This window comes from Choloepus didactylus, chromosome 11, assembly GCF_015220235.1.
Source record: "Choloepus didactylus isolate mChoDid1 chromosome 11, mChoDid1.pri, whole genome shotgun sequence".
In the NCBI taxonomy this organism is placed as follows: domain Eukaryota; kingdom Metazoa; phylum Chordata; class Mammalia; order Pilosa; family Megalonychidae; genus Choloepus; species Choloepus didactylus.
In genome coordinates, this window is record NC_051317.1 from 71107515 (window position 1) to 71119543 (window position 12029).

At 38.7% G+C, this 12029-nt stretch overlaps 3 pseudogenes; 1 reads left to right on the top strand and 2 right to left on the bottom strand.

Annotated features, from left to right (window-relative positions):
• Nucleotides 1-1123: 1123 nt before the first annotated feature.
• On the bottom strand, nucleotides 1124-4999 carry LOC119506047 (annotated as a pseudogene).
• Nucleotides 3846-4750, bottom strand: LOC119506519 (annotated as a pseudogene).
• A 4724-nt stretch (nucleotides 5000-9723) lies between the features above and the next one.
• On the top strand, nucleotides 9724-11540 carry LOC119506429 (annotated as a pseudogene).
• Nucleotides 11541-12029: the final 489 nt, after the last annotated feature.

The following is a 12029-nucleotide window of genomic DNA, read 5'->3' on the forward strand; positions in this document are numbered from 1 at the left end:
GGAATGCAGAGGTTGAGGTATTTGAGGTTGCTTTAATAGTATAAAATTGAAAAGGGAAGCTATGGAAATGAGGAAACTTGTAAACACAATCTTTCCTTAATTTGCTGAACAATGCTTTAAAGATTAAAATAGAAAAGGAACATATCAATCTAGCGAAGGATGTGTTCACCACCGGCTTTTCTCCGTGTTTCCACCTGTCTGATATTTCTGACATATATGAGAAGAGCCTCCTGACAAGCAGTGGAACCCCAAACAAGACAATCTGGAAACCCATCCAAATTTGAATGCTGGGCTTTCTTGGACATAGGAGTAGCTACAAACTTTCCTAAAAAATCAGATAATTATTCAACAGGAAGATTAAAGTAAAAGAACAGATGATAAATTAATTTTATAAATTAAATTAAATTTCCTTCCTTCCAGGTACTTCCAGGCATTCTTTCAAGTTCATCTGCTTTCAGGAGGAAAAGTTATAAATGTAAGAAACAACCTCTCTTTTCTAATACCCAAGTGGAAAACAAGATCAGAAATAAAACTCCACTCAGGAAGAAACCCCAGAATGATCCAATCTGGACGGAATTTAATTAACAAAACAAAATGCAGAGAAGGGGTCTGGTGCGGTTCTACAGGAAGAGGTTTTTCCTCCAGGGGCATCAGTGCATGACAAGCTCTGTGGTAGTAGCCCCAGGGCCCCACAGAGCAGAACCCACCTTACAGCCAGAACCTCTCCATCTGACATGGCCTTTCCCTCAGCTACGCTCATCACTATATGCATACATTAAAAAACCAAATGATTTCAGTTTGTTATAAAGTGGCTTTTAACTTTTCTATGTGGGCTTAGCACATGGTGCCTGCAAAGCAAAGAGGTTTCAGGGGATTCACAAAACAGTTAATTTTGGCAAAAAGAGAAAACAAACAAAAAGCTAAAATTCAAAGCAAGATCAAAAGCTGCTGAAGTGAAAACAATGTATTTCTCTATGGTACAGAATTAGACCACAGCTACAATTTTTTTTAAGTCCCTGACAACCTCTCCCCTAATTCAGGTCAAAATTCACAGTAGCGTAACACTATGTCATTTGTCAAGCCAATGTTCTCTGCTTCAGCAGTTAGAATTCAAAGTCAAAGTTCAAACAGTCCCAAGGATCATGGGTGGATGCTTCCTGTCTCCATCCAACCACAGGGCACTGGTTTCATCTTCCCAAACAAGCACCACCCATGGCACTTAGGGAACCTGGGTAGGCTTTCGCTCTAGCTAGGCTACAGGTCTGAGTTACTAAAGGGCAGTCATGAGATGTGGAGTCTAGGACTTCATTAGCTATCTCCATAATTGTGCTTTTCCTTCAGGATACACTTGCCACCTTCCTGGAGATCTAGGTTGTACATATATAAGTATACATTGAAAGCTCCCACCAGTAATCAGGAAATCTTCTAAATTGTCACTAGTGAAAAGATGTTTTTGTGGCAATAAACAGCAGGAAGACTCTGTGGCAAAGGCTCCACCCTGGTTAAACTTTTCTGTTACTTGAGAGGGCAGGTAGCTGGTAGAAGTCATGAGCACTTTCCCAAAGTAACCAGTCCAGGTGGTGGATTCCTCCTGAGGTTTTACATTCACAGTCCCAAGTTTGAAGATATGCAGTCTCAGTGTTACCAGATGCAGAAAGGAAGCTGTTGTCCATGCTGAAGGCCAAGGAGCAGATGATATCATCCCCCCTAACTCCTCTCTAAAACTAAAAGAGTTTTTGTCCCTCTGGAATAGAAAGTTCCCTAATCACAGACCCCTTCTCCAGAACAGTAGCAAGTTTGATAACACTTGGATTGAAAGCCAATACCACCAAAGGGCTGTTGTGAGCAGAGATCATGTTCACAGCTCTCAAATTCATGGTATCAAAGACTTGCACATTCCCCATGGTCATGCTCCAAAGGCAAGTCAAGTAACAGGTGTTACTGGTTGACAGCACACACAAGCCTGCAGGCAATCTTCTGTTGTGTATATGCATACTGTTTACCTCTGCTGTTCAACTGGAAGGATAATATGGTATTGGAGTAACTGTAGCTGCAGATTTCAGTCCCCTTCTTTTTTTTTTTTTTTTTTTGAACAAAATATGCTAATATTTAGTCAATAGAATACAGTGGTTATAAGTAATTATAACAACAAAGCAACAAAGAGCCCCAAAATATACTAAGTGAAAATAAAGAATATGTTCATCTCAATGACATCTGTGTACATTTTACAAACAACAAAACAATAGATTCCTTAGGGGTACTAGGTGAAATGTAAAAAATAGATGAAAGTATACGTAAACTCAATGCAAGAACTGGTTAAGGGGACTTACTTTCCATCTTAATATTCTATGTCTTCATAGAAAAAGAAGGAAAGCAAATACAATGAAATGTTAACAGTTATTATTTCTGAATGGTGGGAATGTGGATATTTACTATTATTTGTCCTTTTCTGTTAGTCTTTCAAGTTTTCACTCACTTCCTTGGAGCTCAACCACAGGTTCTGTTTCAATACTGGCAGGAAATCCTGGTGGTACTGGACACATTGAGGAACCGTTCAATGCTGTACTTCATATGTGATTTAAATGATGCTGAAAATAAATGTTGACTATATGTGACTACAGCCTGAACTAACAACTTTAGCATTAATCCTCATTTAAGACTAGACTCACAGCTTTCATTAACATAATAACTTAGAAGCAAGCTCCATCAATACATAAGGATTTTTAAGGGACTAATCTTCTGGGCAAAATTAGGTAAATCAAAAGCCATTTTCTCTAGCGCCATCTGGTGGAAAGAAACAGTAAACTCATCTGTACTTTCCACAATTGAACCACAGTTGGGTTATCACGGCATCACTGTTTTCAACTGTGCCTCCTCTTTTATTTTGAGGTTACTGTATAGTGTACTGTTAACTGTTTACTTTCTCTAAAGCCTTCCTTAAACTGTAAATTCTTCAGCTTATTGGTTAAAAAAGAAGCAAGTGGATATTTCACTTTTATTCTCTTAGCTAAACTTATTACTTGCTTTCTTGGTTTCTAGTAACTTGTCTTCTGCAAAATAGACTAATTTAGACTAAAGTTTTAAAAGAGTTGCTCTTCTATCTTCTCCTTCTCAGAGACTCCTTCTTTAATTTTTTTAAATCACATAATGCCTTAACTTCTGTTCCACACTAGACCATCCTGAAATCATAACCTCCATTCATTCACATTCCAAACCCACAAATTCCAAAAGTTGATCCCTATACAAAAAAAAAAAAAAAAAAAAAAAAAACAACCTTTAGTGTCATTTTACTTTACATAAACTTATGGCAGTAAAGAATTTTCATTTAAAGGACAGAATTTTTTTGTTTTTAATAACATATTGTCACTATAAATATGCAGTAAGAATTACAGAGCAAACCATTTTTTTCTCTCAAACACTGGTTGGGACAGTAAAAAGCATACAGTATCTTACCAAGAGCCAGTAAAATAGGCTAGATTTTCAGACAGTAAAGAAAAATATTGACATAAGAAAAAAGGAAAGAAACACAGTAACAGGGTTGTTAATCCCCCATCTTACAACAGTGAGCTCTTTCATCCATTTACCATCTGGAGATAGCATGGGGCAGGGTGGGAAAATTACTCTGGAACATGCCAACTGAACTCAAGCAAATAAGTCCTTTCTAAATGGTTTTACATTAGGGTCTTATGTGCCTATGATTGCATTTGAACTTTATAACCTGTCATAACAGAAAGCTGATTTAACTGTTTGCAAATCAGCACTATCAGAGGACAGAAACCAACAAGGCCAGAGGCACTCTCTTCCTCAGAGGCTCAAAATGGTTAGATTTTGATGTAGGCCTAAACTTAGTGGGTTTCAGTCACTCTGTTTAGATGCTCCTTTAGGATCATATAAATATGCTTAACTGTGGGTTTACCTTCTTTTCCTTCCTCCAGATTTATGATAAAGAGACTAATCCCTTTATTGGGACTGACTGATGCAATCTCAGACTTGCTCATAGTTGCTGGAAAGGAACACTTAAGGTCAGTCAGAAAATAATCAAACAGGCTTCTCATATAAGCTCTATGGACTCACCAAGAAGACATGTCTACTAATCCCATAGTACTGCCATTTGAATTAAATTTGGATCCAAGGTTTTTGCTAAAGGAAATATTTCTGCTAAAGAAGTTTCCAGAGAGTTGCCTGGTGCACCTTGTGAGAACTTTGTTTTGACCTGCTTCTTCCAGGATCAGTTGACAAAGATTTTCAAAAAAGTCTTTTCCATGCATTTTCACCTGGTCCAACATCTCTCCTCTGGGTGGGGTGAAAGTAGGGCATTCCTCCCCAGCTACTTTCACCAAGGCCCTTAGCTCAGTCAGCACCTCACCTTCTGCAACCCAATATTTCCTTTCTCGAAGTCTTGAATCATACTTTACTGTCATATTATTGCAAAATTTGCTTTTCTCCAAAATCCCATGCATGGACTGCTTAGTCCTCATGAGATCACCAGAGAAAGCATGAGTAAACTTGACATTTTTAAGATATATACCCCTGGTGGCTGCTTGTTTAAATCCAGTTTCTGAAAGAGGCTCTTTTATTCCTTGTCCTTGAAGTACTTTCTCCGTGTTAAGTCTTGTTTCTCCACCTTTGACGGAGTCAGGAGCAGCACCACCCATTTTCAAAATCTGCTGTGTGATTCATTTCCAAAACCAAACAGCTGGCTCTGCAAGAATCCAAATTGTTGTATAACTGACAGAGTGAAGTGGGTCATCTTCATTGGGTTCAGAGGTAGGCCAAGCAAGGACCACAGCTCAGTGCCCCTTGCCCATGAATGATGCCACGCCACCCTGCTCAGTCCCCTTCTTAAAATAGCAAACCTTTAGCTTTGTAGGAGCTTGAGGCCCACAATGACCACTAAGCTGCTTGAGAACAGTCTCTTTACAATGCACACATCTTCTAGATCAGTGCGTCTTTAGATCTGTTACAGCTTACCCATGGAAGAAAGGGAGAAAAATTTAAAACCAGATTAGTTGTAGCCATTGAAGAGCAGCTGGCTTGAGCTGGCCTTGCCCCTCTGACTGGTCAGTTCATGGTTGGGGTGCATGGTGGTTGGGTAGGGTTGGCCCAGCTGGAGCGCATATGTTTGGGGGACAGTCCAGCTGCTCTCAGTGTTGGTGCCTGACCCAATCACCATCTTGATCATCACCACTCACTACTCCAGGATCAATATACAGTATTTACTTTTGTAATTATTTGCCAGTGTTTTTTTATTTCTTTGCATGACATTGCATTATTTTCTAATATCATTTTATATCAGCCGGAAGGACTCCCTTGAACTTCTCTTGTATATCAGTTTCACTAGCAACAAATTTACTCTGCTTTTGTTTTTCTCAGAATATTTTAATTTCTACTTCTTTGCAGGGTAGTTTTCTAATATAGAGAATTCTCTGTTGATAGTTTAGCTTTTTCTTTCAGCACTTTAGATATGTCATCCAGTGCCTTCTGGATGTCCATTTCCGATGGGAAATCAACTGTTAATCTTACATAAGCTTCACGTATATGAAAAGGAAAAGCTTCATTCTTGTGCTTTTGAAGAGTCCCTTTTAAATTTGGCTTTCAACAGTCTGATTTTAAAGTGTCTCAGTGTAAATGTCTTTCAGTTTACCCTAATTGAAGTTTGTTGAGCTTCCAGGGTGTGTACATTCAAATCTTTTATCTAATTTTGGAAGTTTTAGACCATTATTTCTTCAAATATTATTTCCGCCCCTTTGTCTTTTCCCTCTCCTGCTGAGAATCTCATTATCTCTTTATATAAAAACAATATAAGGAGATGGTGTCCAACAAGTCTCTTAGCTCTGTTTACTTTCCTTCATTTCTTTATCTTCTTCCTTCTCAGACTGGATAGTTTATGGATTCTTTCTTCTGCTTATTCAAATTTGCTGTTGAACTCCTTTACTGCATTTTTATTTCATTTATTATAGTTTTCAGCTCCTACATTACCATTTTCCTTCATATAATTTCTATATCTTTATTCATATTTGTTAAGACATTATTTTCCAGGATTCATCTAGTTCTTTGTCAAATGTTTCCTTTAGCTCTTTAAGAATATTTAAGACTCTTGGTTTAAACCATTTTTAGTATTTCAGAGACTGTGATTCTTGAGTGACAGTTTTTGATAATTTATTTTTTCCTGTGGATGGGCCATAATATCCTGTTTCTTTGCATGCTGTATAATTGTATGCTGTAAGCTGGAAATTTTGAATACTATAATATATCTTGGAATATTCTCTGAAAATCAGGTTCTTCCCCATCCTCTGGATTGGTGTTTTTGTTTTCCTTCCTCTGTGTTAGTTCTGTGTTTGCTTAATTACTTTTAATAAATATCTTCTTCAAAAACTTTTTTAAATCATGTGGATCTGAAGTCTCTGATTTTGTCTTTGTTTGTTTGGGTTTTTTTGTTTGTTTGTTTGTTTGTTTAGTGGCCTACTATACACTTGATTGAGAGTTCCTTAAATTTTTGAAGTGAAAAAATATATGAAAGAAAGAAAGCAAAGAAGTCTAGAAAAGAAAAATAATACTTTCCAGGTCTTTGTAGATAACCTCTGTGTTAGGATTCTTCTCCAATGCTTTATTCTGCCTGAGTCTTCACTTCTTGTTTGGCATGGAGTCTAAAGGTAAGCCAGAGGTAAAATCTTCAGCTCTTTCCAGGTATTGACTGGATATCAATCTTTTTCTGAGCATTTTCATGGTTTCTAGATTTTCTAGTATAGCAGGAGCTTTTCAAAAACCTTATTCTTCAAATATCCCACTCTCCAGCTTTTCTTCCAAGATGATTTGCCTGAATGTTATTTTTGCTCCAGGTGACAGCAGTTTGTTCATTTTCCTTTCAAAGATTGTGAAGAACATCTTCTAGTAGGAACTTCTCCTTCCTGAAAGGGTTCTGAGATAGGGAATACAAAGGCAAATGCTTGTTTCAGTCTTTCAAAGAGCACCATAGTGGTCAAAACAAATACACACAATTCATAGGGGACTGTTCCACTCTACTTTCTTTAACATGGGCTGCTGTCTTCAAAACCACTGCTACACTGGGAAAGGGTGGGGTAACATAAGTTGAAATGCAATAAAGCTCCCCTATGTCATTTAAGTGGCCTTTCTAATGTTTAAGCATTCCTTTGGTTTCTGTAAAGCTTTGCTTATCTTCCAGAGTTCGGATACAATTGATGCTGATAGCTCTTGCCAGTTTTTCTGTGTTTCTGGTAGAGACTGACACCTGGACTTCTCTACTCTGCCATTATCACTGTTTTCAATCTCCCTTCATTATAAATCAATTTGAAACATTTTTAACTTAAAAGTTTTAAAATATAATTTTAACTCATTTTATGAAATTCTCATTGCTCTTTGTAGATACTTGGTGTAACTCGCTTTTATCAATAAATTGTCCCCAAATTGTCAGATGTTTTCCTTTAGTTAAGTGCCTCTATTCGCAGTTAATTTAAACCATGGTGTTCATCATCTATGTTCCTGACAAGCTCCCATTTTATATTAAGACTTCTGCAATTTTCTGTGTGGTGTCCAGGAAAATACCAAGGGGAATAGTGGTGTTGTCAAGAGTGATAAATGTGTAATGAGAAAATTATCCATTATAATTTACAGGAGAGCAGAAAAATAGGATAATATATATATATATATTCTGCTTCCCTCAAATTGCAGAAAATAACAAATGAAATATTCTAGTCACAATATGATGTTGTTCCTTTTGGTATAAGATTGATTGCATTTTTCTATAATGAAAATTATAGTCATGAATTATAAAATATTCTGCTATCTTTAATCATACTCAAGATTTTTCAGAAAAAAATATCTAATAGTGTGGAAATTTCTCTTTTGCAAGAGGATGACATCACAAAGATGACAGAGCAAGACACCCATAGAAACAACTATGGAAGCCAGAAATCAGTTGAATGTCATATGTTCAGTGCTGAAAGAAAAGCAGTCAATCAAGAATTCTATATCAGGCAAAATGGTCCTTTAAGAATAAGGGAGAGGAGTGCTGGGCAAGATAGCAGCCTGGTGAGGTGTGGAATTTAGTTATTCCTCTAGGGCAGCTGGTACATAGCCAGGAACTGTCTTGAATAACTGCTGGACTTCTGTGACTGGACACATATCATACACCAGTCTGGCATGGGTGGAATGACTGAGATTGCAATGAAGAACTATAAGTTTTCCCAGCCAGTGTGCTGGTGCTCCTCCTCCACTGGCACCAGAAGCTGTCTTAGAGCTGGTTCCTTGAGGAAAAAAGAAGCAGTTTCTGCTAGGAGCAAGGAGGGTGGTTCCACCAGGCTCCAGGCTCCAATTGCAGAATTAGCAAATTCACACTGCTGAATAAAAGCTCTGAGCACAAATAAATTAAGAGCAAACAGTAAAGGAACCAAGTTTGCCTTGGCAGAGGGGAGGCAGGGCTTTAAAAACAAACAAACAAACAAAACACAAGAGAATTTTGGAGTTGGAGGTGCTCAGAATACTGGAAAAGGGCTGGGCTCCAAGAAAAAGGGGCACATCAGAAATAGGTAGCAACTCTGGCCCTTGATTGGCAAACCCAGGGAACTAGGGTCTGGCTCTGAAAAGTGTGTTTTTTGTTTGTTTGGTTCTTTTTTGTTGGTTTGTTTGTTTGTTTCAGCACAGTTGCAGGCAAGGGTGGAATTAAGTTATGGCTGAGATTAACTAGTCAGGTGAAGAATATATACTGAAAGGCATATCTTTAAGCAGTCTCTACTTGTAGCAAGGGAAAGCAGCTAAGCCAATCTACAACTGCAGCTTTAATCCTGGCAAAGGGAAAGTGGGGCTAATAGAAAAAATAAAAAGAATGAAAATGAAAGTGAATGAAGATGGAGGCTTTTAGAGTCTGATGATCTCAGAGTGCTGGAAAGGGGCTGTGCCAACTCCAGCTCTTGACTGGTGAAACTTGGGAGCTGGGGAAATCTCCAAAAAGGGATTTCTTCTTTTTCATTGTTTTTCTTTTCCTTTTCTTTTTTTAGCTTTTCTTTTTTAAAACTATTCTAAGTAGCTCATTAAAGAAAGTCTGAGATATTTCCTATTGGCAGATGAAGTTATAGAACACTTAGATAAATGGAGAGATACACACTGTGTTCATGGGTTGGAAGACACAATATTATAATATTGATTCTCCCAAAGTTGTTCTATTTATTCAGTGCCATCTCAATCAAAATCCCATGAGACTTTTTTTGTGGAAATTAAAGAGTCAATTCTAAAATTCACATGGAAATATAAAATGGCCTAGAATAGTCAAAACAACATTAACAAAATTGGAGGTCTATGCTGCCATATCTTAAGGGTTATTGTAATGCAATCTATATTCTGACAAGGTGGCATTGACATAAAGTTGGAAAAATAGATCACTGAAGCTGAATAGAGAATCCAGAAATAGTCCCTCTTTCTCTCTCTCTCTCTCTCTCTCTTACACACACACACACACACACACACACACACACACACACACACGCAGTTTTTAGCAGTGATGTAAAGAATAATTTTCTACAATGATGTAAAGTCAATTGATTGGAAAAATGGTATTTTTTTAAAAATGATGCTGAGGGCAAGCAAGGGGCAGGGCCTGAGGTATACACCATGGCATGTAAGGTTCCAACCACGTGCAGGCCCTGATGGCTGCAAAAGGGTGAGATTCAAGGCAAAGCTGCAGGCTCTGGGTGCCTCAGAAGAAGTATAATGTCTCAGGTAGGCAATTATAGGAGGTGGACGACATCCAGTAATGATGAAAGCGAGGACAAAAAGCCAAAACTGGGTGAGCCATCTACCTCTTCTCTCCCCCATGCTGGGCAAGGAGCAGCACAGCCCCGGTACACATGTTCTGATGCTCCAAAAGCCACCCGCAGGAGGAAACTATACCTGTGAAATTCACCAACACAGATTCAGTTCCAGAAATTTCACCTCCCCAAAGGTAGAAAAGTGGCTCTCAGGAAGATCTAGGTTGGTGTCTCTCCAGCAACGACGGGGAGCTGCAGTCAGAAATGCAGCAGAAGCAGGCTGAGAAAGTGGTGGTCAAAGAGGAGAAAGGCATTTCTCCCAAAGACTGCACTGCATGAAGAACTGGGAATCCCATCAGCCACAAGCTCAAACAGGAGGAGGAAGATGAATTTGAGATGTCAGGGGAAGGACAGGACATTTGGGACATGCTGGATAAAGGCAAACCCTTCCAATTTTATCTCACTTGGGGCTCAGGGATCAAGCTGAAGTCCAACCCTGGAGCCCTCCACATCAAGGATATTTTATCTCTGCTATTTGGGACACTTGTTTTTTCAGCTCAGTTTAACTACTGCTTTGATGTGGACTGGCTCATAAAACGGTATCCACCAGAGTTCAGGAATAGACCAATTCTGCTTTTACATAGCGATAAGTGCAAAGCTGAGTCTCACTTACATGCCCAGGCAAAGCCTTGTGAAAACACTTCCCTTTGCCAGGCAAAGTTGGATATTACATTTGGAACACACTACATGAAAATGATGTTACTGCTGTACAAAGAAGGCCTCCGGGTTGTCATCCACACCTCCAAACTCATCCATGCTAACTGGTGCCAGAAAACTCAAGGACTATGGCTGAACCCCTTGTATTCATGAATTTCTGCTGCAACCCACAGCTCTGGAGAATCAACTACGCATTTTAAAGCTGACCTGATCAGTTACTTGATGGCTTATAATGCTCCTTCTCTCAAGGAGTAGATGGACATCATCCTTGAATGTGATCTTTCTGAAGCAAATATTTACCTTATTGTATCAGCACCAGGACACTTTCAAGGAAATAAAAAAAGATAATTGGGGATATTTTAAGCTCAGGAACCTTCTGAAGGAATATGCCTCATCCATACCTAAAGCTGAGTCATGGCCTATTGTAGGTCAGTTTTCAAGCATTGGCTCTATGGGGCCTGATGATTCAAAATGATTATGCTCTGAGTTTAAAGAGAGCCTCATGACACTGGGAAAGGAAGGCAGAACCCTGGGGGAAAGTGCCATTCCTCTTCTGATTTATTGTTCTGTGAAAAATGTGCAGACTACCTTAGAATATCCTGCTGGGGTCTCACTTCCCTATAGCATCCAAATAGCTGAAAAATGGAACTGGCTCCTTTCCTACTTTAGCAAACTATCAGCCGAGACATCTGGCCACAGCAATGCCAAGCCACATATTAAGGCATATATGAGACCCTCTCCAGACTTCAGAAAAATTGCTTGGTTCCTTGTCACAAGTGCTAATCTGTCCAAGGCCACCTGGGGGGCTTTAGATTAAAACGGTGCCCAGCTGATGACCCACTATTATGAGCTCAGAGTCCTTTTTCTCCCTTCAACATTTGGCCTTGACAGCTTCAATATGAAACAAAGTCTTCACAGGCATCCAGGAGCTGGCAGCCTCATTCCCTGTGCCATATGGTTTGCCTTCAGAACTTTATGAAAGGTAAAGATGGGCCATGGATTTGGACTATTCCTTATATGAAAGCACCAGATACACACAGGAACAAGTGGGTTCCCTCCTGAGACTCCTAAAGCATGTGAAATTTAAGTGTAAGATGTTGAGCCTGAAACAATGGATTTGCATGTTGTTTATACTGGATGTTCACTTCCCTTAAAATCTCTGTGCCCCTAAGAGACTCTTTGCAAAGGACAGTCTAGTGAGCATGGATATGGTTAGACTTTTAATGGTCTTTAGCATTCTCACTAAAAACATAAAATAATACTTTCTTAATTCACTTGTATATGGTTTGTAATTAAACCTATTACACTTCACAATGTTACAAATGATGCTGGAACAATTGGATATACTTATGTAAAAGAAGTGTCCTTCAATCCATGCCTCACAGTATATACAAAGATTACCTTAAAAATCTTACAGCCTCAAACTACCAGACTTCTGGGAGCAAACATAACAGAACATTTTAGGTGAAGGTTTCTTATATTCAACACCAAAAGCTGGATCCATAAAAGAACAAGTTGATAAATTTGACTTCACCAAAATTTTAAATCCCT